Below are 25,007 nucleotides of genomic sequence, written 5' to 3'. Positions count from 1 at the left end.
GTCGGCGAAACCAGAACGGAAGCCCACTACAACATCCTGTGTCCGGTCACTCCCACCCGGTTGAGTCGATCCGGAGCTCATGCCACCATCGACATCTTCATCAGCAACATTGGCGATAACATCTCTCAACCTATCGCCTATCAGGAACTGAGCTCGGACCACTATCCGGTGGTGGCCGAAGTAGGTTCCTCGGCCAATAGGTTTCAAGTTTCCCGGCAAAATTAACATCGTGTCAACTGGCAGCAGTATCAGCGCTGTGTGAACACAGCAATCGACTACGACGTCCTACCGGAGTCGTTCGAAGAAGTCGATCAGTGTCTGCAAACCATCGAAGAGGCGATATCCCGTGCCAGGGAGCAACATGTACCAGCATCCAGACAGGTGAGTCATACTCTGAACCTTGACAGCCCAACCAAAGATCTTATCAGGCTCCGTAACACCATTCGTAGGCAGTTCCAGCGTTCCAGGCTGCCCCACTTGTAGACCAATGTCAATAGGCTAACCAAAATTATCCAAACCGGGATGGTGGAACTCGGAAATAACGATTTTGCCAACAAGATTCGCTCTCTCCCAGATTGTGCAAAACCATTTTGAAAGATGACCCACATTTTGAAAAATAAGTCGAGACCGATCCCTCCGCTTTTCTCTGTTGACCAGAAATTGGACCCATCCCTACTCATAACGCCAGTTGAAAAGGCAAATGCTCTTGGCCAACATTTTTTGAGTTTACATAATCTTGGCCAAACCATGGTGATCCCCCATGGGTTTGCCGTACTGGAGGCAATGTCTAGAGTCGCTGACACCCCGTAGTATTGCATGATGATAGTAGAATATCGGCTGATGATGTGATAGCAGCTATTAGAAGCACTAAAAACATGAAGGCCGAGGGTATGGATGGTGTAGTCAACCTCGAGTTGCAAAACTTGAATATTGACTTTTTCAACCATCTTATCATTATCTTCAACAAATGTTTGGAGCTTGGCTACTTACCTGCATGCTGGAAGTTAGCCAAAGTGATTCCAATACACAAGCCGGGCAAAGGTCCTACCAGTGCCAAAAACTATCGCCCCATCAGCCTCTTGTCCTCCATCTCGAAGCTATTCGAAAAGTTGATACTCAGCCATCTGCTGGTATTTTCAAATGACAATAACATCTTTCTCGAAGAGCAATTCGGGTTTAGGAAAGGCCACTCTACCATCCACCAACTAGCACGGGTTACTAACATCATCAAGCAGAACAAGCTCGTTTCCAATACATCTGCCATAACATTGTTGGACGTCGAGAAGGCGTTCGACAATGTCTGGCATGATGGTCTAGTGTACAAGCTGCATCGATACAACTTTCCGATCTACTTCGTGAAGATCATCAAAAACTACTTGTCCAACAGATCATTCCAGGTCTACATGAACAATGTCCCCTCTGATACGTGCAACGCTGATGCAGGGGTCCCTCAGGATAGCCTGCTTGGGCCTATCCTGTTCAAAATTTTCACGTCAGACGTTCCTCCCCTGCCGGGTGGTGGTATCCTGTCAATGTTCGCAGATGACACCTCCATCATCTATAAGGGTCGAGTGTTCCATGTTCTGGCGAGTAAACTACAATCAGGCCTGGATGTTCTGTCCGACTATTTCAAGAGCTGGAAGATTTGTATCATTGCAACTAAAACACAAACCATTCTGTTTCCATACTCGAATTCACCTCGACTTGTTCCGCCTGCTAACGTCAAGGTCCATGTTGATAGCACTCCTATTGAATGGTCGAGTGAACTAGTCTACCTTGGTCTCACCCTCGATAGCAAATTGCTATTCCGATCCCATGTGGACAAGACATCCACCAAGTGTAACATCTTGATCAGGTCGCTCTACCCTCTGATAAACAGGACCCTGTCCCTAAAAAACAAGCTTGCTGTCCACAAGCAGATCATTCTGCCGACTATTGAGTATGGTATTCCAATCTGGTGCATAAGGGTATTTTTGTAAAAAGCTGTAATTTTACAACGAAATATGATAGGGACCTGAAATTTCCTCACTTTTCCTAATTTTTGGAAACGAATATTTAGCTGTCAAAAGAAGCTTTCAGTGACTTCTAGGACATGCGCTACAAAAAAGTGACACATTGTGCATTCCCAAGTAACAATTTTGGTTTTATGAGGGTTCTGTAGACCATTATTTGGACTTGCAGAATGCTATAAAACCTCGATAAAACCTGCAATGTCACTTGGGTTCGGGTCTAAAAAGACCCAGATTGTAACTCGCTCCCAAAAATCCATTTTTGAACCTATTCTTGATCTATTGGCATCAAAGATAAAAGTTTCTAGAATGGCACCCTGCTCAGGACTTTCCCAATTTGGCCGTTTGAACACTTCCAAAATCTTATGTACTGTTACCGTCCGCAGGCTCAAAATTTATGATTTTTCATCCAGAAGTAAAAAGACTTCATGCCATGGACCGTAAGATGAATCTGGCCACATCTGGATACCCGGAACCGGTAGATCCTTCTGTTGGTCCAGAAGGATGTATATTTACTTCTGGAAAAAAAATAATAAATTTTGTTCCGTCGAACAGTACCAGTACATGAGGATTAGGAAGTTTCTTTTTTGGGCCCTCACGATAAATGTTAAATGTAAACTGTTAAATTTTAAATGTACCCCGTTACCAGCACATGAGGTTTTCGAAATGTTCTTTTGTGCCCTATCGGAACCGGTACCAGGTATTCTTAATGGCCAAATTGGAGATGATCATTCTAGGAACTTTTATATCCCGATAACGTTTAGCAGCTGTTATACGACGGGTGTTGTTATTTGCTTATTTGTTTTTGAATTAATTTATTTAATAAGGCTCAAATTTCCAAATGGACTATACAACCTTTAGGCCTTGGAAAAAGCTAACCTTATACTCCATGTCCGAGTGAAGTGGGAACACTTCAGGAAGACTGGAGAAAATTTCCAAAACCTCACCCAGTGCCGTAAGTGCCAGGGATGGGGTCACGGAACTAAAAATTGCTACCTACCAGCTAAATGCATAAATTGTGGTGATTTCTATCACGCCAAAGACGACTGTACTGTGAAGGAAGCTCCTTAAAAATTTAAACATTTAAATTGTGGTGAAAACCACAAATCAAATAGTTGGGAATGTAAGACTTGCAACGCGATCCTACAATCTCATTATAAGTGAAAGGTAGGAAACGCTCCACGTTCCCGAACAGGTACAAATTCTTCTGATGTTAACAACGGTCAGTGAGTAACAAATTCTACATTTGTACTTCTATAGGGCTTACATTCGATTCAATTATAATAGAGAACAATCTTCAGCTCTTGATCCGTCTAAAAAATGTCCATAGGAGGCAATACATATTAAAGAACACGCGATCCTGCCATGAAATTTATCTGGCGGGATCTGCAAAAACAAATTAAAAAGTGATTATCTGCCCTGAGGAACAAAACTTTTGAAAATAATGTTTCTAAATTAGACCCGAGCTCCAAACCCTTTAGAAACCCACAAAAGCCTATTCCAGCGCTTAAAAAAGGTGGTAACAATTTGATCACAAATTCGGAAAAAGCTCAGAAACTTGCTTAGCAATTCGAGAGTTTCCATAATTTCAGTTTCGGTCTTGTCTTTCTTGGAGAAACTAGTTAACAGATGTTTCCATTTGACATAGTTTCCTAATAAATGGAGAAATGTAAATGTTATTCCAATTTTAAAGCTGGATAAAAATCCAGCTGAAGCTTCTAGCTACCGTCCAATAAGTTTGCTTTCTTCAATAAGTAAACTTTTTGAAAAGATAATTTTAAATAAAATGATGCTTCACATCAATACGAACTCAATTTTTGCAGATGAGCAGTTTGGATTTCGCCATTGGCATTCAACTACTCATCAACTCTTAAGAGTTACCAATTTAATTCGTTCAAACAAATCTGAAGGCTACTCAACTGGAGTTGCTTTTCTAGACATAAAAAAAAAATACGAAATGAAGGTTTGATTGCTAAATCGAGAAAGATTAATTTTCCCCTATTTATTATGAACTTAGTTCAAAATTAATGAACTGACAGAACTCTACAGGTAAATTATCAAAATTCAAAATCTGATCAACTACCAGTTAGAACTGAAGTTCTTGAGGGTAGCATCATTGGGCATATATTGTAACACCATTTTCACTTCGCACCTTCCTGATTTGCCTCAGGGTTGCCACAAATCTTAGTTCGCTGATGACACAGGCATTTACAGGAAGAAGTATTATTTGCAGCAGACTGCAGAAAAGTTTAGATATTTTCTCTTTTTATTTACAAAAATGGAAGATTTCTCCCAACGCTTCCAAAACTCAACTTATAATATTTCCATATAAGTCTAGAGCTTCCTTTTTGAAACCTAGTAGTAGTCACATCGTCACTATGAACGGAGTTCCAATTTCCTGGTCAAACCAAGTGAAATATCTTGGATTAGTACTTGATCAAAAATTAACTTTTAAAGATCACATTGAGGGCATTCAAGCCAAATGTAACAAATATATAAAATGTTTGTATCCTCTTATAAACAGGAAATCCAAACTTTGCCTACAGTATAAACGTCTAATATTTAAACAAGTGCTTAGACCGGCCATGCTTTACGCTGTGCCAATATGGTCTAGTTTTTACATTACCAGGAAAAGAGCACTTCAAAGGATTCAGAACAAAGTTCTGAAGATGATTCTTGGTCTGGCAAATTACATGAATAAGTTTATTCTAAACCTTGTAACTATTGCTGAACTTCTGCGGGAGCTTACAAAAAAATAAACCAAATTCGAATGGAAAACTGAACAGCAGTCGTTACGAACTTCCTGCAACATTACGAGCAAATAACGGTCCTCAATTCAGCGAAAAGTACGATGAATTCCTGGAATTCTGTGAATCGAATGGTATTATTCTTGTCAATACTATTCCATTTTGACCAGCAATGAATGGAGAAGTTGAACGGTAGAATAGATCATTGCTAAAGAGATTGCGGATCGCTCAAGAGTTAGGTAAAGACTGGAGAACAGTAATGCAGAAATATCTGTTGACATATCATTCCACAAATCATACTACGACAGGAAAATCACCCGGAGAACTTATGTTTGCAAGAAGAATTAGGACCAAACTACCAGTTGTCCCAACAACTGCATTAAACGATGGAGGGGTACGAGATCGAGACAGAATGATCAAGGAAAAAGGATAGATACATGCTGACAAAAGGAGAAAAGCACGTGAAAGTGATATTGAGGTAGGGGATCGTGTTCAAGCAAAAATTATGAAGAAGAACAATAAACTGGATACCGATTTCTCAACAGTAGAGTTTGAAGTCATTCGTAAAGTAGGTGGGGTTCACGTAAATCTGGTAAGGAGTATCGACGCAATGTTACACACTTGAAGATGATTGAGGTTTCGGATACTGCGGTTGCACAAACAAGTTCCGGAGAGGATCAACGTCACGGAAAACGTGTTAGAACGGATCCAACCAAATATAGGGACTATGTCCCACATTAATTGTTACATTATATTCTAACATAATAAATTGTATGCCCAATAGAGTTATGCAAAATTTGAAATTTTCGCTCCACAATATTTACTTAAACGATTCCAAATCGGATCCTGACCAACCTCTCAAAATTTGAACCCATTTGGCACAAACCATTTGAAGTTTGTATGGAAATTACTATGGTACTATGGTATCATGCTAAATCAGCTGCTCAGCAGGCAACATTGGTGTTTCTGGGGTGTTGAATAGGACACAAAAATCATTGCTACTATGTCACACTGCAAAATACAGTGTTGCCTGCTTGATCATGTCATAAGTTTACCAATCTCTTAAATAATTAATAACTTTTTCCTGTCTCGTTTAACATAGAAACGATCTTTAGCAAAGTTGTAGTTGAGAAAATTTTCTGTAAGAATGACTATCGAATTGTTTCGCAGCTCAATATGGAAAAAGACTAGAAGGCAATGAACAAAAAGTTGAGATTTCCCATAGTAATTTACATGAAACTTCAAATGGCTTGTGCGAAGTCTGTTTCTAACCAAATGAGTTGTAAGGGAGTTTGGGAGGCTAATCAGGACCCGATTTGAAACCATTTAAGCACTGTGGAGCGAAAAAGTCAAATGTTGCATCAGTCTAATGCTGAAGTAACAATTTGGGTTTTATGAAGGTTTTGGTTGCTGATGTTCACACTAATTGCACATGTCGAAGATCTGTCAATTAAGATTTCAAAACAAAATTGTACCCGGAATCAAAAGTAAATGCTTCCATAATGAATTACCCGAAAATTGCTCTAGCTTAGGCAGGCGTATTTGCTTTTATTATTTTAAATAAAATAAGGTGAATTTTGTGGAGTAGGATATGGTTGCTCAGGAGGAACACCGGCATGGATCTGGCTTATATTGTCCTTCAAGAACTGCGATATTAAGGCGAAAAAGGATTTCAAAACTTCGCCAGGATATCGATACCAACTTTCGACAAGCTAGTGGGAAAAGTTCCCTATAGATCTACATGATTCCTTGAGTTCTGAAAATGTCTGTTAAGATCTTGGTTAAGGTCTCAACTCTGCATATTTCTCTGAAGGCCTTGGGACGTCCCTGAAGTTTTATTTCTGTTCTCTGGTAAAATATCTTTGAAGATCAACAAACTTTCCTTAAGATCTGCAAATTTCTTTAAAAATTTGCAAAAATCTTGAAGCTTCTCTGATGTACACTAAATGTCTAATAATCTACAAACTTCTCGAAAATTTCATAATTTTCTCTGTACATTATCGTGATTCAATATTATCTGCAAATATCTCTGAACATCTACGAAATTTCCTTAACTATAAAACATTTATCTAGAAATTTTTGAGCTTCGCGGAAATTTAAGGAGTTTTCTATTATTTTTTCGAAGCTGTGCAAATATCTATAAAGATCAGTGAATTTCCCAGAAGTTCTGAAAATTCCACTTAAAATCCAATAACCTCAATAAAACTCTGCAGATTTATCAGTGGGTCTCCTCTAAAGTTCTGTACATTTCTTTGTGGATTCTTGGACTTCCATAAAGTTCTGCAGATTTATTCGAAATTCTTTAAAATTCCTTAAAGCTCTACAAATATTCTGAAAATATTTGAATTTCTCTAAAGTTGTGTAAATACTTCTAAAGATCGGCGAACTTTCCAGAAGTTCTGTGAGTTTTGCTGAAATATTGCATTTTTCTTCTTCTAAAAATGTACGAACTTCCTGAAGTTCAACAGACTTCTCTTAAGGTCTACGGACTTTTCTGAAGTTCTTCAGATCTATCTATTTCCAACTTCCATGGAGTTCTGCAAAACCTTGGACTTTCGTACTTCGTTGGGATTTGTTTTTGGAATTGAAGTACTTTTCTGAAACACTGAATCACACTGAATGTCTCTGATGATCTACAAAATTCCTTGCAGTTCTATAGATTTCTCTAGCCTTGAGGCTCAATACATTTCTCAGTAGATCGATAAACTTGTCTGAAGTTTTGTAAATTCCTCTCTAGGCTTTCGGGCTACCCTGAACATCTGAAAATGTCCCTGCAGATCTTCTAAATTACCTAAATCTGAAAATAGTTGAGCTTCCTCGAAGTTTTAAATGTTGCTCTCAAGATCTACAAATTTCCCTGAAATCATATAAATATTTTTTTAACCGCTGAACTTACCTGAAATTCTGCAAATTTCATTGCAGATTCATTAAAGTTTCTGACATTCTGCACTCTTTTTTTAAGGTCTAAAAATTTACTTGAAGATCTATGACCATTCTTGTAATTTTTCTGAAGTTCTGTAGCCTTGATCTGTAAATCTAGGACCTTTTCTGATGCGCAATAATTTTTCAGCAGATCTTTAAACTTCTGTGAAATTCTTTGCATTTCACTGTAGATTCTTGGACTTTTCTTAAGGTCTTAAATTTCCCTTATAGTTTTACAAATTGATCTGAAAATATTTAAGCTTGCTTGAAGTTTTAAAATTATCTTTGAATATCTACGATCTTTGTGAATTTCTGCAAATTTCTTTTAATTTCTGTAAAATTTTCAGAAGTTTTGCAGTTCTGTTCACAAGATCTACGAACTACCCTGAAGCTCAACAAATTTCTCAGTAGATCACCAAATCTCTCTGAAGCTCTATGACCTGCTGTCTGACATGATTTGTCGAACGAAATAGGTTTGTGTTTAATTTTCATTCGACTTGTTCAGCAAAATAGTCGCAAGTGAGTTCAAAATATTTTTTTTTCTAAAATTTTCCGGATTTTAACTGCTAAAGAACGCATTATTTGTGTTTTGATGGCATCCAGCAGCAAGGTGAACCGATTTCACTATTCAATATTGTCCTGTGTATGATTTGACTGATTTTTATTTTCCAGTGTGTGATTGGCCGAAAGATACCGTAATGGCTTTGATAAAGGCCTGGTCAACAAAACAGTTTTTATATAATACGAAGCATGTATTATATAAGAATAAGCATGCCAGGCAGCAGATCTGAGAGCCTACTAAGATATTTTTAGAGTTTAAGGGGGATTCAAAGATCTACTGAGAAATTTGTAAAGCTTCAGGGTAGTTCGTAGATCTGGAAAACAGAGCTACAAATCATTAGAAATTTTAACGGATATTACAAGAAATTTGCACATATTCAGAAAAAATTACAAGAGTGATCGTCGATCTTCAGAAAAATGTTCAAAAAAATTTAAAAACTTCAAGCAAGCTAAAATATTACCAGATCAATTTGTTAAACTATAAGCGACATTTTTCAAATCTTCTGGGAAATTTGCAGAACTTCAGTCTAAGAATCTACTGTGAAATATAATGAATTTCACAGAAGTTTGGAGAACTACTGAAAAATTATTGAACATCATTGAAGTTCGTAGATCTTCAGAACAGAGCTACAGAACTTTAAAAAAAAATTACAGAACTTCTGGAAAAATCACAAGATTGGTCATAGATCTTCAGATAAATTTGAAGAACTTCAAGAAAGTGTGTAGATTTTCTTTAGAATCTCAGAAATTTTAATGGGTCTTCAGTGAAATTATGCAGAACTTGAGGGAAATTCGGCGATTTTTTAAAATTTATATATATATATATATATACGATTTCAGAGAAATTTGTAGATTTGGAGAGATACATTTAAAACTTCAAGGAAGCTCAAATATTTTCATTTATCATTTTCATATTTTATTTATCATTTGAAGAACTTTAGGTAATTTAGAAGATCTTCAGGGAAATTTTCAAATCTTCAGAGTAGCCCAAGAGCCTACGGAGGAATTTACAATACTTCAGAAAAGTTTGCAGATCTACTGAGAAATTTATTGAGCCTCAAGGTTTTTTTTTCGTAGATCTTGAGAATAGAACTACGGAGCTTCAGACAACTTTACAGAATTTTAAAGATATTTGCAGAAATTTGAGGAACTTCAGAAGAGTTCAGAGTGTAGATCGTAAATCTACTGAAAAATCTGTAGATGTTTAAATAAAATTTCTGATGTTTATTGCGATTCTTGGATTTTAAGAGAAGTTTACAGATATTCAGGAAAGTTCACTGATCTTAAGAGATGCTTGCACAATTTCAGAACAAATAGTAGATTTTCAGATAACTCCATATACTTCCGGGAAGCTCAAAAATTTCCAGATAAACTTTTAGTACTTTAGGGAATTGTGTAGATGTTCAGCGATATTTGCAGATATTCATTGAATCATGAAAATCTACCGAGAAAATTACAAAACTTTCGAGAATTTCGTAGATAATTAGAAACTTAGTGGACATCAGAGATAATTTTTGATCTTTAAGGATCTTAAATCTGCAGGGATTCAGGAACTTTGTAGATTTTTAGAGAAATTTGCAGAACTTCTGAAGAACACAGAACTTCAAAAAAATCTGCAGAACTACCGAGAAATTTGCGCATCTTTAGGAAAGTTTGTTGATCATTAAATATATTTTACCAGAAAACATAAACAAAACTTCAGAGTAATATACAGAATTGAATTCTTAACAGTAATTTTCAGAACTTATGGTAGAGAAGGAAGTAGGCCGTGCTGCTAAATTGACATCTTTTTGTTTTGCTGCGTGATTTTTGCGTGTGAAATTAAATTCGGAAGCGGAATTTTATAAATTGTGTAGTGAAATTAAAAGTGGATTGCGAAACGGAGACAGCAGTTTGTTCCAGCCGACGCTAACACACAGCTAAGTTATATTAAATAAACGAACTGATGCTCAAAATACGCGCCAATCAAGAATTCTACTGATTTCTGCTTGATTGAAAGTTTCAATACATTTAGTGATTTATAAGTATCGATAATTTATCGTGTGTAGAAATAGCTTCGGAATGCTTGCGTTCTTGAAATGGGCTAGAGCTGTCACCATCTTACTCCCGGATGCAAGCTTCTTGCTGTCATAAGAAATGATTGCAGGGAGATTTTATCCATAATAACACTACCAGACAGTGGTATGTCGTCCAAAAACATACCTGCTGATAAGTAATAGTTTCTAGTGAAAGAAATTATCTCCATCACTAAACACTAAACATAACCACGAGCATTGACGAGGAACTGCATCCCAAACTCCATGCATCTAACGAAACTTTTAAGCGCAAAAGAATCATTACCAATATAGGAGAAAATTTGTTAAGATCCTTCCATTGATTCTTCAATATTGTACAAATATTTAAACATTACACACAACTACACATAGCAACTCGGAGCGTTTGGTACGGTATGTCCACGCATGCTTCCACCCCTTTAGATTCAAGAAATGTTCCCATTCATTTCCAAGAATCATCTTTGCGGCAAATACAACGCAGTAGGCATGGCCGTATTGATGTTTATATCATATCTCTGATGTTTACCAATTAGACAAGAAAAATGATTAGACCTCATATAACCTAATCATATTCCAGGATGCTTCCTCGTACTGGCTGCGTTTGTATTAGATTATTAGATTAAATTAGTAATTTTCAGAACTCAAGGAATCATGTAGATCTATAGAGAGTTTTTCCCAGTAGTTTGTCGAAAGTTGGTATCGACATCCTGGCGAAGTTTTGAAATCCTTTTTCGTCTTCATATCACAGTTCTTGAAGGACAAGATGAGCCAAATACCTGTTGGTGGTCCTCCTGAGCAACCATATCATACTTCGCAAAGTTCACCTCCTCCTTCTCATTTTATTTTAAATAATAAAAATTAATACGCCTACCGAAGTTAGAGTTATGTTTTGAAATCTAAATTGACAGTTCTTTCGACTTGTGCAAGCAGTGTGAACACCAGCAAACAGGAGGTTAGACAAAGTGTGTCGAAAGTAAATTCGAGCAGATTTTCCATTATGGCGGCGGTCAAAATCAGACCAAGAATCAGATCAGAAATAAAATAGTCTAAACGGACCTTTAGGTTTGGAGTGAGAACGTGTACGGTAGGAAGAGATAGCGTGGACGTGAAATTAAGAGTTGTGAAATATTAATACTCTGCTGAATTCCTAATAATTCCTGAACATCCAGAATCCTACACGATACATTCCCGAGTTGGTATGACCAATTGTATAAAAAAGAGTAATGATAGTTGAAGAATATAATTATAACATAAATTTCATCCATTGATTAACTTTTCGCAAAATCCACGCCACAGAGCTATAAAAATGTGTGAAATCCTCACAAAACATAAAATCTACGCCTGAGTTTGTGAAATTATAAGGACATATTTGGCTTATTTAGACAAATATTATTACTTCTGTCTATGTAAAATCCGAGTAATATTCGATGCAGCTCTAGTAAATATCTCCTGCGTAAAAAATACTAGGCCTTGTAATGTAGCATATATAGTAATAAATAGGTTACCTTACTTCAAATACTTTCCAGCTTGTTGATTTTTCTACTAGTTTGAACTTGATATTTTCTCGTGGATTGGAAAAGGTCATAAAATTTATAAAATTGCCACTACTTTAGAAAAAGTTAAAGTTTATTTTTGTCAACCTTTGTGAGAACTCACACTGATATGTTCCTACTTATGTTACATAGAGGAAATGGATGTAATGTCGGCCTAAATGCCCCTAATTTGGGCCCATACATAAATTCAGCAATCGACTATGCGTCAACGCATAGACTGATGCGTTCATCTGGATAAAGGTGATAAATTGAAGATTTTTAGCGATGGGCCCTATCTTAGATCCGTAGGCCAACACTAGCCATTTCCCCTATATGCATCACATGTACTTTTGCAAAGTTTATGCTGTGACATTACATATCGAAACAATTTTCAAATTGACTCATGGAGAAACCAACATTTTCCATTATTTTCAACATCCAGTACACAATAAACTGATTCTGAAAAAGTACATTTTACTGAAACACAATTACACCATCTGTTAATATCAAATGTCATTAAAAGTAAAACCATCGATACAAGATAAAATAATTCCCTTGGCTGTAAAAGGATGCCTCAAAATTTTGATTTTTCACTTAAGTAGCAATTAGTACGCATCGGACGAGCGTAACAATACCTAGCGTCCCCATCATGGCATTTTATTGAATTACAGCGAACACGTATTCCCGCAAACATTATCCCTGTATTATCATTCGCGCTTTTCCAGAGAAACTCACTTAATGTCACTGACCAGCTCTGAGTTCTGAACTCGGGCAATATTCGCAATGGCTCAACGCAAGTAACCGATACTCCTTTGCTCTGACCTAGGATCTATCATCGAGTTTGATTGATATTTGCTTCCCACTTGTCATTGGTGGTCATATCTGAACTCGTGGTTTTCGCTTTGAAACGTAACAGACAAGCACGATTTCCCAGTGAAATATGAAATTATGCCTCACTTCACGTTCAATTTAGCAGCATATTTATTACCTTTTGTCACGGCTTCGCTCCGCGTAGACTTTCCGATGCTCCTATCGGATCTTGTGTTTCGATGATGAAACCCTCGGGCTCGGTGAAATATTTTAATTTCCGGTCACAGTTTTTCACAATCGTCACTTTTACACCCTACTCAGCGGTTACTATTTGAAGAGCACGAACCGATTCGAATTCCTTCCCGTGTTCACTTATCATTATCGCACTTTCCCACGCAGAAAAAAAAAACGTAAGAAGGAACTCTTTCAACTGATTTGTCGACGGAAAATCTTTGCACTGATTCACACCACTCGATTGGTCACGCCACTTGCGTTCAGAGCACTACTTGTCCTCCTTCAATAAACACTCCGTTGATCCTGATTTATCCCAACCGGTGGCTTCTCAACCGTCGCTGCTTGCTGCTGGTGGTGACCACCCGAGAGTTTGTACTGCTGGTCGTAATCTTCTTCGGAGCCCGCTTCTGCCGGTGGTTCGAGAGCATTTACAGTCGATCCATATCGCAGCACCCGCTTTATATATTGCATGGACACTTTTGCCAACTGTTGCTCGCCTTTTTCGGTGCGCCACTGCGCCTCACCTCCCCCGTCCCGTGCGTGCTCTTATCCTGTGTGGAAATCCCGAAATCCACGCCACTCGTTCGGAGGAGAGCTTCCCAAACCGAGAGGTAGTGCAGAGTTCCGCTCGATGTTGAGTTGCGCTTTTTTCTGCTCATCTCTTCATCTTCGCGTTGTGTTGTACAAATCACCACCCACCACAGCCTACCGCCACCATCATCATGTGCTGTGCTGTGCTGCCATGCCAAACTGACAGGAGGCTAAACGGTGGCAACCAACAAACGACGAATGCCACTCGCTCGAAACGGCGGGGCTTGGGTGGGTGATGGGTGCACAAGAGATATGTCGTCGTCGTCGTCGTCGGTGTTTGCTAGTGTCGTCCGCGAAGTCGGCATATGACATATCGGGTAGAAGAGCTGGGCAGGCAGTCATTCGCAGCGTTGTAAGGATATTAGCAGGCGAGCGCGGTTCGCGAAAAGGAGCGAGCAAATATTTCTATTGTAGGAAACAATTTCATTACTTACAGCTGGCCACATGTTGATGGGTGGTGTTTATCATCGGGCAGTTAACAGCATTGTGGAGAAAATGCTGTTTTCTTTCCCAGTAAATGTGCAATATTAGACGAGTGTCCTAGTTTGTAGGAGAAGACTTTTTAATTTTTTTCAGAGCAAGCACTTGAAGAAGCATAAGAGTTTTATTATGTTTTGATTGATCCAATAATATTGGGATGCGAATAATGGAATGAACCAGTTTTTAACAATGTGATGTTTTTAGATGTATTGTATGGGATTGATTTTTGTTGAGAATTTTGTTAAATTCTTTTAACTAGCTTTTTGCTCTGTTTTCATTGAGATGCTATATCATCAAAGTCAATTAATTTAAATAAAAGTAAGCTGAAGTAAGGGAAAATGGTGTTGGTCAATCAGGTTCGCGAAAAAAAAATCCAATTTTGAAATTTTGATTTTATTCGTTGATAATTTAAAAACTAAGATAGTTACTGTAAAGGTGGTGAAACTGTGAGTGGAATAATATGGCACTATTCAAATAAGTCGTGTGTTACGCTTTTCTCAAATATTCATACAGTTATAAAATCTAGGATCCCCTCCCCCACTTTCAATTTCAAGGGAGCATTCTATTTTTGAATGGTCGGAAGTTTCGCATGGTGTATTTTGGACGCTCCTTTGAGGCACCCTTAACTTACCCCCACACCAAAGAGCTTTCATCAAGAGCTCCCTGGTAATGGACTCCTCGTTACGATTTTAATTTAAAAATAAATATAAGAATTAGAAGGAATAGTAACATATGCTGATAATTTGGAGCTGTGTGTAATGAGTAATCTGTAAAACAAACAAAGTGGGATGTTCCCAATGGAACTAAGTTCCTTTAAAGGGTTCCCTAACCAATGAATATAAATGATTCTAAATATTAATATATACAGCTTAATAGTGAGTGCAATACAATGCTTATAATCAGTGCAATTATTATAATATAGTTTACGAATATATATTAGGGTAACTGATGATGGTTGGACCTATTTAGGCCGGTTACACACGACGTCAATATTCATGTCGTATTTTTTTTTTATGAATTCAACATATAATTATGAAAAATGCGTGATTAGGGGAAAGATCTACCTTTCTTGTTTCTAATAATAACATAAAAATTTAAATATTATGAACAAATGATTTTATAAAACGTTTTTATTCAGCAAAGAATTATGATCTTGGTTGGACCTAAAAAATGATGATGGTTGGACCTATTTTTGCAAATGCTAGTTTAGCCCATATTTGTTCAAAAACTTTGTTTAGAGTTTAACTTCGTTTTTAAAAAAAAGTTCACTTTCCACGCATTAGCTATTCATCAGGGCTCATTTTCTTGGGAATCATTGACCCGATTTGGAATTTTTTTTAACGTCAAACTATAGGTATTGTGGTCCCATTGTAAGCTATTGAATATTTCACTTTCGGGCCTGTTCTGGGTGCCCCCGGGGATTTTGGGGGCTTAAAATGACAGAATATCAGAACTTAATTCCGGTTTTATAGTTTTTTTTTTCTACTAGGAGTTTTTTTTTCGGAAATAAGCTTCAGTTAGCAATTTTTTGTTTGTTAACATTTTATTTCAAGTTAATTCACACACAGAAGGTGAATGTGAAGTGCTTAATGTAAATTCATATTAACATATTCTTTCGGCGCTTCCGTGGTAGTTCGGAAATCGGTGGTTACCCTTTCAACCAACCTGACGATGGAATTCCTCCTTTAAATTTACGCCCAACTAGTGACGCAAGGTCTTTAGCAACATCCAAGATCTTTTTGGCCGTCTTAGGAATGCCAGAAGCAGCGCACATACAAACCCAATCCGCTAGCTGGTTCTCCAAATCAACACTCAACACTATTTCCCTTCCATATTTCTTGCCGTGGCTTCCCTTAATTTTTGCGTCGTTTTCGGAATATTGTACCTTTTCTGTGCCTGATACGCGGTAAGTGATTTATTTCTTACTAAAAGAAAAGCCTCTTGAAGATTTTCGACCGTATAACTCTTTTCTTTAGCCATTTTTTCAATCGAAGAAACTGATCACTCGGAAAAACGAAATCGAATTTCAAATCAGCTGCGCATGAAGGATGTAGACAAACCGAAGCGCACCTAGCGGCCGTCTTAGGAAACACATAGGTCCAACCATCATCATGCGTAGGTCCAACCATGATCATATTTATCTATTCGAATTTCGTCAATTATTCAAACATTTTAGTGAAACCAATGGATAAATGGCGTACTAACGTGCTGTTTACACCTTAAAGCAGTATTTTACTGCATGAAAATAAAAATAAATGTGAAAAATATTCCCTTTTTGTATGTTTGAAAGTAAGGCACGTCATTCAGCTTATGCGTGAAAAGTGAACTGTTTTGAAAACACATTGAAACTAAGTTGTTTTGAAGTTTTTTTTTCAATAAAACACCCATGCAAATTGAAGAAAAAGAGTTTTTTTATGATAGTAAAGTGATCTTTGAAAATAAAAACTTAGCGAAGATTGACTAAACTAGCGATTGAAAAAAAGGTCCAACCATCATCAGTTTTTGGATAGGTCCAACCAGAATCAATTACCCTACGAGTTCATTGATTTTTTATTTGTAATGTTGTTTCAAACTGGTTTTAAATAACAATTCATTGTTCAAATTTTTCAAGCGTTCCGGAAGTACGCTAAATACAGATGGACCATAAAAGGAGATTCGTATGTGACCAAGGCATGTAAATGCCCTTGGACGAATTAAATTATTTGCATACCGAATGTTGTGCTCATGATTTGCGATCGGTAAGATGAGGTTACGATGCATGTTCAGGTTTTTTAGCGTATCGTATATAAACAAGCAAGACTGCACAAGCCACGTAATGGGAGAATACTGTGTGATATGTTGGTGTAAAGTTGGAAAGTAGAATACAATTGCCTTAGGCGAAAATGATTTTTATACATCGATTTTGCAATACTTGAAGCTTTTTTTATCTTAGCTTTGCAAGCGTGTCCCCAAACAAAGATTAGGTATTGCAAATTAGAGTTAATACAACCATGATAAGAGCACTCCTAGGCACAAATTTGCTAACACGATACATTAAGCCACAAAGAGACGAAATTTTCCTTTGGACGTGTTCTATATGATCACCCCGAGAGAGCTTAGGATCTAACACTGAACCTAAGTATTTAAAACTGGATACTTTGTCTATTACTTTAGATCCAATTGACGGACTATTGTGCGGAAGATTTTTTTTTCCTTGGGGAGTGTATTTAGTATTGGATAAGTTAAACGAAAGTAAATGTGTATCAATGTGTATCTCATGAGAACTTGCAGATCATCGTTTATGCAAGAAACAATAGATAAAGAACCATGATTAGGGTGAAAAAGTGCTGTATCGTCCGCAAATAATTGGGCTATTCCTTTATGAGGTAAATTTCCAATATCGTCGATGTAGATCAGACATAAGAGGGGCTCAATATTACTTCCTTGAGGAACTCCTATGTTTACTAGCCGGTGCGAGCTCTGTGCATCTTTCAGTACTACAAACTGTTGCCTATCGCTTAAATAACTACGAATAATGTCATTTGCCAGTCCACGTATACCATAGCAATCTAATGTTTCCAAAAGAATATTATGATTAAGAGTATCGAACGCCTTCTTTAAATCAATAAAGAGGCCTCCAACGATACATTTATTATCAATTTGATTCAATGAAAAATCGACAAGCTCAACTATTGCTGTAGAAGTACTACTTCCTTTCGTAAACCCGTATTGAAATTTATAAAAAACGTTAAATTTGTTAAAGAATTTTACAAGTCTATTAATTATCAATTTCTCAATTTTTTTATAAATGACAATAAATTGCAAGGGTCAGCAGCATCACCAGCTTTAAAAACGGACACCACTTTTGCCACTTTGAAACAGCCAGTGTTATTGAAAAGCTCTGTAAAGATATTTGAAAATGCATTCAGGTTATGTTTAATGACACTTGCTAGAATAGTTGACGATGCTAATTTCAAATTAGAGACTAAAGTGGTAATTTTTATACGATAGATGAAGAGATAAAAGTATAGAGTTGATAGTTCCGTTAGAGTACGGCAGTGTGAAAATTGTATATAGAGAGTAGAAAGCGAGCAAGGACAACTTTTTAGGAAGGTACAAATCGGTTTGATCATCTCTCTTTACCAAACTCCCCCATTGGAGAGGGATGGTGAGCATTTCCTCACTACTCTGATTTTTTTTATCTGTAACCGGTGACCGCCATTTTGTATTCCAAATTGGCAGCGGACATAGATTTACACGTCGTCCTCTTTCCGGAAATACCCATATTGTGGGTATTTAACAGTTTTTTTTAGAAAACCGATGGCCGCCAAATTTGATTCCAAAATGGCGGCGGACATTGAATTTTGGCATCTAAACGTCGTCCTCGTTCCAGAAATACCAATATTGTTGGGAATTTGACAGAATTTTAATTCTGATGGCCGCCATCTTGCATTTAAATATGGTGTCCAACATCGATTTTCAACCTCTATACGTCATTCTCGTTTCGGAAATAATCATATTGTAGCATATGACACAGCTTTGTCAAAAACCGACGGATTTCAAAATGGCGGTTGGCATCGAATTTTGACATCTACAAGTAGTTCTCATTCCGAAAATAATCATATTGTTGGGTATTTGACAATTTTTTTTAAACAGGTGGCCACCATCTAAGATTTCAAAATGGCAAAAGACATCGAATATTGACATCTACACGTCAGCTTCTTTCTGAAAATATCCATATTGTAGAGTATTTGACAGTATTTCTAAAACCGATGGCCACCAGCTTCCATTCCAAAATGGTGTCCAAAATCAATTTTTGGCCACTACTTGTCGTTTCTGTTCGAAAAATACCCATATTGTAGGGTATTTGACAATATTTCTAAAACATATGGCCGCCATCTATGATTCCAAAATGGCGTCTTGCATTGATATCCACCCTCTACACGGCCCCCTGTTGCGGAAATATTCACATTGCACAGAAATATCCTATATGGGCAGTAGACTGATGCAAAATTTGACATTTTCGCTCCACAGTGCTCAAACGGTCCCAAATCGGATTCTGATTTGTTTCCCAAAATTTGAACTAATTTGACTTGGCACAAATCATTTGAAGGTTATATGGAAATTACTATGGGAAGTCCAATTTTTTTATTCATTGTCTTATAGCCTTTTTCCATATTGCACTGTCCAAAAGTTCTATAGCTATTCTTATGGAAATTTTTTTCACTAACGACTTTGCAGATTATAGTTTCTACGCCAAATGTCATTAAAATAGCTATTAATTATTTAAGAGACTGATAATCTTAATGCAAGATCAAGCAGCTGTTTTGTGGGCAACACTGTATATGGCAGTGTGACATACTGCCTATAGCATATCAGTCCCATCTGGATTTTCGTCAATTTTGAGATAACAACGCTATCCACTATCAATTGGCATCTACTTTCATATTATGTGATAAAACTATGGACTTTGATCATGAAAAATGTGAAAACAACATCAGGTCAGTTAGTCCCATCAAGCAAAATAATCGCATATCAGTTCCATCCTGAAATTCAATCGCAGATAGTTCAAGTTAAAGGTCTGCTGAATTGCCATATTTTTCGCTGATATAACAAAACATGCAAGCTTCATTGCAACAGACTTTAACTTGAAAAATTTATCAGTTAATTTACTATAATTTATCAAATATTTACATGGAAATTGCACTTCGTAACTTCGACTGCCATTTTCTCAATGCCTACTTTTTCCATATGGGACTGATATGGGATTATAGGCATCATAGTAGCCATGATTTTTGTGCTCTATGTTGGACCCAAATTCCATATAATATAGCGCCATTCATAAGTAATATGAAAGTGAAGTGCCTCTAGCGGCGTAGTTCCCAATTAAACCTGAATCGAATGGCACAGGCTTATTGGTCTACCCCAGTACAACAACTTTTTTGAAGACACTATAGTTTTATGTATTGAAACAAATTAGATAATCGACCACAGCCCCTATTAGTGTAAATTCCAAAAGCTGTGGGTATCCTTATTCACATCCCCGTGACCGGTGATAAGGACTCCTGACCTAGCTCCTAACTGTTTATCAATGAATGCCCTTAAAATCGCTTATTGCCGTTCATTAGTTCATTAGGTCCCACCGGGGCCCCCTTCAAGTTTTGGCCAGATTTGGCGAGTTGCCACTACAGTAAGAATGCGCAATAGTGCCCAAGTAACATTGCAAGTTTTATAGTGGACTTGTAGCATGCTTTAATGCTACAAGTCCAAATCATGGTCTACAGAACCCTCATAAAACCAAAATTGTTACTTGGGTGGTATCGCGATAATGCAGTAGACGTCATTGAGAAAGGGATGAAACCCCCAATATGCCCGGATTTTCGCCCAATCGAAATGTATTGGGGTACCATCAAAGCAAAACTGAAGAAGAGTGGAAAAATGGCTAAGGATGCTATTTCAATGGCCAGCTACTGAAAAAATCAGCCGGTGAGGTTGACAAGCAGCTTGTGCAGAAGTTGATGGCACGATCCAAAATGGCCAAAAGCTCGAATTTTCGTTGGAAAGGAATAAAAATTGCAAAACCCATATTACATCTTTAAACTTCAATAAATTATTTTTTTTTTCAATATCGTTTTATTCTAATCCAAAAGATTCTGAGATACCTCTAAATTGGCAAAGCTTTATGTCTTGTTTTGCAATGAGGCAAATTTTAGCATATTTGGTTCGTTCTACTCCAGGAAATTGATGAAGATGTGTTTTGCAAAAAAATGTTCAAATTTCTTACAGATTCAACCAATTACGCTCAAAATAGTTCCGATTAATTTCGTATACTTAATCACCCTGCACCCATTATTTTTGAATATTTCATTGACATCCGAAAATGTTACAGCTCTTTGAACTTAATTTAATGCGAAAAAAAAACATCCCGATTATATGTACAGGCATTCCATAGCAAAACGATATAGTGGTTCTCAGAATTTCATGAGAAATGGTAGTTTTTTTTCCTTATCACAGCATATTAGACCCGTATTTCACTAAATCAATCTTTTTTTTGTTTTAAACGACCGATTCACCGATTAAATCAATCATTTCAACGCTCAAGACACCAAATTGAGGGATTATTCTTCTTTTTGAAATATTCTTCAATCTTCATCATTAGTATACACATACATTCACACACAAGTCATCCGAAAATTCAAAGGAAGTATTTCATGATTTTACATCGATAATTTTCAGGGTAAAACACCTTCATTGCATTTACTTACTTGTGTTCTACGTAGAATTCCAAAATTTCACGTAATCGAATATACTAAATTAATATAAACTGCTGGTCAAATCTCTTGGTGCACATACATCAAGAAAATCAGTTCGACTCCACTTCTTTGAAAGCGAACATAAAATAATCATTAAACAAGCGTTGCCAGGTGTATTTCTTCTAGCAGTGAATAAGTTCATTGAAACACAAGGGGTTGGTCATTCCGCATAGTGTGCCAAAATCAGACGTGGGCACACATGAGCACACTATTTGGCACAGTTTGGCACCCATGGTAAGAAACATTCATGATCTTTGAAGTGACTGGCAACACTGTACTTTCTCTGCGCCTGATCAGCGCATGTGTCAAATCATTTTTGTTGACAATTCAATGTTATTGCATTTTGAAACGCAACCTAGCATTTTCACTTATTTTCCCAAAATCGAGCTGGATTCCCCACGAGAATCCCTAACAATGCACATCCTAATGCCTGGCCGTGCAGTTATTCATTCCACGCAATGCAGACCAAAATCAGGGTAATCGCTAATCATCAAAATCGCATGTATAATTACACTCCACTAAATCAATCCCACATTCCAAAAAGCACTGGATATGATATAAAAAATGCCAACATTATGTTCGTTTCACTGTAGCTTTGTGTGGGTGATGAGAAACGGCCAAGTAAGGAATAAGGAAGATAAACGGCTCGTCATTATTAGGTATTTTGTATTGTCTCGGATATGTTAGTTTTAGGTTAGTTTCGCCGACTGTCACTCCACGGGCACAAGATCATTTCGGTGGCACTGGCAGTGGCGGTCGCTGAATACTGAGTGGTGGTTAAAGGCAACATAGGGAAACACAACAGCAAGCGGAATCACTTTTTCAGCACTTTTTAATGCATTCACCTGCCTGCCGGTGGCACCACTGACGAAGTCAGCCTTTAGCAGCGGAACACTTTCGTCGCATTCTTCAAAAGGTGCAAGACTTTGGCCACCTCAAATCGTGTATCCACGTTGTGCCGGTTCGATGCCAGTTAGCCTTCTGATCATCGCAGCCGATTTCGATCCCCGAAAGAGTTCCAGTGATTTCAACATTACCAGTAGTTTTCCCCGGTGGTTTTCCGAATGCCATCAGATGCGCTTCGATGCTGTCTTCGCTTTGGAACTCCATCACCTTTCCAAGGGGGTCCTCCGATCGGATCAGTTTGTTCAGCCTCTGGATCATCATCGGATTCCACTGCTTGTTGTGTTGTTCCTTCAAAACAATGACTGTCAAATTTAACGGGTAAACGGCGCCGGTGGTGTAGTGGTAAGCGTGATTACCTCTCACCCCAGCAGGCCTGGGTTCAATACCAGTCGGCGCCGCCGGGATGTTCTGAGGCATAACATCTCTGATCACGCCTTCCTTTGGATGGGGAAGTAAAGCCGTTGGTCCCCGGTTCATGAGTTGATGGGTCGATAGGTAGGGTCCAGGTGTGGGAGCTGCCTTCCTGGCACGTCGGTAGCATTGGTGCTCAGCACGGAAAACAAGATCGACGGAAAAAACAAACCAAAGAAAAAAAAAAAAAAAAAAAATAACGGGTTGCTAAGCATGCCATTATTGATAAGCAACAAGACGTACGACAGACCATATCGGCGAATGACGAGAACCTCCTAACATACGTCTTTCCAAATCCCTCTGGTTTCGATATAGCAAAGTGCACAGTAGATTTATGGATCACTTCTTCAACTTCATCGGAAACTATTTCTGCCGATTGGTTCGGCCAGCAGTCCTGCTTTTATTTCAGCCAAGACGGGCCTTCCCACCATAACTGGTTGTCTCGAATTTCCTCTGGTAACAATCCTCTTGAAATCAGATTCGCTGGATTCTCCACTCCTTGGACATACAGTTTTCTGTTGCGTGTTAAATTTTGGCTACTCGATTGGCGACGAAAGTAGTCCACGTTGAGGGAATCGCCTTCAACCATTGTAGCACACAGGTAGAATCTACCCAGAAGAATGTTTCTGTCTCGATCTTCAATGAACTCAGCACCTTCTTCTTCAGTTGTGCAGCTAGCAGAGCTCCACATAGTTCTAACCTAGGGATCGACGCACACGCTCCATATGCTAATTTGGAAGCGTCGGAGAAGAAATGCAGTTGAACGGATGTTGCCTTCGGTAGTACAATACAACGCTGAATCGCTATCTCGTTCAATAGCGGGATTTGTCGGTGAAACCTCAGCCATTCTTCACATTCCTTGGATGCCAACTGCTGATTCCAGTCCAGTTTCCTTCCTTCTTCATACATCAAGTACCATAGACGCTGCATGAAAATTTTTGCCATTACTATCACCATAGAGGTAACTCTAAGACCAGAAGGTCCCGAAGAAACGAGCTCAACTTTTTGGCTCTGCTCTGGTACTATCTTCGGTCCCAAGCTAATCGATTCACCCCTCGAAACATAGGAAAATCCACGAACCCCTCATTTTATCTGTCAAACTTTCATAGCAAATCAAAACAAACATAGTGTAGTACTGGAATTTATACTAGAATGGGGTACGTTAGTCGATTTGCTTGGGACCAATTGGCTAGTCAAGTAGTGAGCCAATTTAAAATCGTTAGTTTCGTATTGATTGTTGCTTTCACTGCTCCGATTAATCCCAGTGGATCGAATAGAGTTGCGATCATTGATAATAATTTTCGTTTCGACAACTGCTCATTAGGACCGACCTCTGGGATTTTGAATTAGAATTTGAAGACGTCACTTGTTGATGGCCATAACAGTCCCAAAGTCTTCACAGCTGTATCTAGATCAAGCTGTATCCCTTCCTTCGACAACGCCAGATCGCAGAATTATAGAACGTAGATCGTCCTGGATTACTGGCCCTGCCAGTGCATCATTGAGCCAGACTGGTCTTACAAGACGCATCACATACCACTCTGACCTTGGTGGTGGTGCTGCTCTCCTTAACTACTGGATGATGGGGTAGATAACACCGATTTGCATCTCCTTCTGCGGTCGCGTCCACCTTGCGCATGTGTCCTAACTCCAAGTATCACTCCATGAATTTTCGCATTGTTCTCGTAGCCTTGGTTCCCGAAGCAATCGTCGTTCTTTCCCTTGAAGACGGCGGAATGCGATATCTCTTGACAGCACGGTTTCGTCCTTTGAGAGTGAGACTGTATAACGACCATCTGTACCACGTCGTACCGTACGACTATAGTGCTTCTCGCACCTTGCTTCCGTTGGCGAATAATTGTTGGGAGACTCGATTTCTTCGCAGGACCAAAAATGAGTTAAGATTTCCTCCGGACCCTCTGTAACTGCCATGTTACAGGAAAACCTTGGATTTGGATTATCAATATTATCAGATACCACCCAGCCGTCAGGACCCGGATTGTACGACGACTTGAGTTTCGAGGAAGCCCTGAAAAATATCTCGGGATTGATGTCAATTCTGCTCATGGTTTGGCCGTCAGTACGTAACTGGCAGCCAGTCGGGCATGGTCGTCACTCAGTCTCTCGTCCGTGAAGACACTAGCAAAATTTTCAGAGAACAGCTGACAGATATCTTGCGTAGATGAGGCCACGTTACCATTATGTGTCATAGACGACGGCAGACCAGCTTCATGACGTTGTTCGTTGACAAACTTCCAAAACTGCTTGGGACGTGACTTAAGCTTTCTCTGCAATCCACGTCGATACTGAAGAAAGCACCGTTTCGCAACTCGTTTGTATGCGTGATTGATCCTGCCATAGTGACGTTGAAGGGATAGTGTGCGGTGCTTGGTGAACTTCCTAAGAGCGGCTCTCTTTCTGGATTTCAGTCGACGAAATTCGCTCGTATGCCATGGTG

At 38.3% G+C, this 25,007-nt stretch overlaps 1 protein-coding gene across 2 annotated transcripts in view; it reads right to left on the bottom strand.

Moving 5' to 3' along the window:
* The window catches only part of AstA (allatostatin A), a 149,523-nt gene extending 136,236 nt beyond the window's left edge, over positions 1 to 13,287 (bottom strand). For both annotated transcript variants that reach the window (XM_065216415.1, XM_065216416.1), the window contains exon 1: positions 12,814 to 13,287. The gene's annotated coding sequence lies outside the window, so the exon portion shown is untranslated. The remainder of the gene's footprint in view (positions 1 to 12,813) is intronic.
* Positions 13,288 to 25,007: the final 11,720 nt, after the last annotated feature.

This window comes from Ochlerotatus camptorhynchus, unplaced genomic scaffold (assembly GCF_037179485.1).
Source record: "Ochlerotatus camptorhynchus isolate MF236.1 unplaced genomic scaffold, CSIRO-AGI_Acam_v1.1 ptg000062l, whole genome shotgun sequence".
In the NCBI taxonomy this organism is placed as follows: domain Eukaryota; kingdom Metazoa; phylum Arthropoda; class Insecta; order Diptera; family Culicidae; genus Ochlerotatus; species Ochlerotatus camptorhynchus.
This window is presented reverse-complemented; position numbering and strand designations above follow the sequence as displayed.